We start from the raw sequence: 1932 nt of genomic DNA, 5'->3' as shown, positions 1-1932 counted from the left end.
TGAGGGAGCTGAGTGGTCAGACTCCAGGCTGAGTTGAACTGAGGCCGTCGGGAGAGGCAGGGGCTCAGCAGTGAGGCAGGAAGATGGAGAGAGAAGAACCCCACAGCGTGCTTGACAGGCCTGAGCAGATACATCGAGGATGTGACAGTGCCTTCTGTGTCCCCTGTGGTGGGCACTGTCATCCTCTCTTTCAGGTGAAGAGCAGAATGATCACCCTGAGATTCAGAGAGGCAATGATCTTCCTAAGGTCACGCGGCTGGTGAGTGCCAGACCCCCAAATTCAAATTTCCTTGGAAGTTCAGTGCACCTGTCAACCTACCATAAGATCTGCACTGGCAGGGAAGAGACCAAGGTCACCAAGTGGTTTTCCCAGGGAAAGGTTCATCCATTGTGCTCCAGACTACCGCCCACTGTGACTTCCCCAGTGATGGGAAACTTGACTGTGTAACTTGTGGCAGGGGGACTGCGCTTGCAGTTCCCTTTAAAAAAGGTCGACCTTCATAGGCTCATTCATGAATGAGGCAAAAACAAAAACAGAGCAGGCATTTCATGTTTTCCAGTTTTTCTTTCTTTTCTTCTTCTTTTTGTTTATTTATTTATTTTTTCTGTGCTGGAGATCAATCCCGGGGCCTGGTGCATGCTAAGCAAGTGCCCTGCCCCGGGCCACACCCCGGCCTCCACTGGTATTTACGGAGCACTTGTTAGGTACAGGGCAAGGGCCTTGGTCAGGAGGGAGTTGATCTTCCAGAACACGCAGTCCAGTTTAGAACCATAAGGAATTTCAGCAACAGTTGGTGACGGTCACCAGGGAGGCACAGGCAAAGGGAGGACCAGGGAATGCTTCCAAGGGAGGTGGCATTTGACTTGGGCCGTAGGATGGGTAGGCTGTATTCAATGGCAGAGGAGCGGAAAGAGTGTTCCAGACCAGGTACAGCATGGGCTGTCACGCAAGGGCAGGAGGGGATGAGTGAGTCACGCTTCCTGATGCTTTGGAGCACAGGGTGTGTGGAGGGCTGTGGGGGGGTCACGGTGAGAGGGCAGGGATGAGTCAGGACACCAGGGGGTGGAAGTCCAGGCCTGGGACATGGAGGTTACCCGGAGGCCAGCTGGGAGTAGGCAAGAGGGTAAGTCATTCACTCAATCACTGGCTCATTCAACAAACAGTCACCAGACACCAACCAGCACGGGGGCTGTCCCTGTAACTCGGGATGCAGAGATGGGAAGGATGTGATCCCTGTCCTCGGGAAGTTGAGTCAGGCCAGGCATGTGGCGCATGGCTGTGATCCCAGCCACTCAGGAGGCTGAGGCAGGAGGATTGCAAGTTTGAGGCCAGCCTCAGCAACTAAGTAGGACTCTGCCTCAAAATAAAAAATAGAAAGGGCTGGGGATGTGACTCAGTGGTAAAGTGCCCCTTGGTTCAAATCCCAGTATAGAAAAAATAGGTTCGGTCAGCAGCAATGTCCTTTATCAGTGAAATGGGCTGAAGGAGTGGGTCCCTCAAAGTGTGACAGTGAGGGTTCAAAGTGAGAATCCACACAGAGTGCTCAGCATGGCGTCTGGTGCAGAAGGAGCACTCAGTAACTTCGGTCATTGTTGCTCTCATCCTTATCATCGCCATTCTTTCTTTTTTTTGGTACCAGGGGCGTTTTGCTTCTGAGCCACATCCTCAGCCCTTTTTATGTTTAATTTTGAGACAGGGTCTCACTAAGTTGCTGAGGAGCTCACTAAATTGCTGAGGCTGGCTTTGAACTTGCAACCCTCTGGTCTCAGCCTGCCAAGTTGCTGGGCTACAGGCGTGCTCCATCAGGCCTGGCTCTTATCACCACTCTTAAAGGTGTGGGATGGAAGGGCGGAGGCAAGAGTGGGGTTGGCATCTGTTGCCAAACTTGGGGTGGGCTGGTGAAGCGGGCCCATGTGGGTGGGGAAAAGGAA

The 1932-nt window shown here is 52.8% G+C and overlaps 1 non-coding gene across 1 annotated transcript; it reads left to right on the top strand.

Moving 5' to 3' along the window:
- The first annotated feature begins 324 nt into the window (after nt 1-324).
- Nucleotides 325-482, top strand: LOC124984094 (U1 spliceosomal RNA). The gene has a single exon (XR_007108558.1). It is a non-coding gene; the product is annotated as a U1 spliceosomal RNA (small nuclear RNA).
- Nucleotides 483-1932: the final 1450 nt, after the last annotated feature.

Source organism: Sciurus carolinensis, chromosome 4 (genome assembly GCF_902686445.1).
Source record: "Sciurus carolinensis chromosome 4, mSciCar1.2, whole genome shotgun sequence".
Lineage (NCBI taxonomy): Eukaryota > Metazoa > Chordata > Mammalia > Rodentia > Sciuridae > Sciurus > Sciurus carolinensis.
Note: the sequence above shows the minus strand (reverse complement) of the source record. Positions and strands in the feature narration are given on the sequence as shown.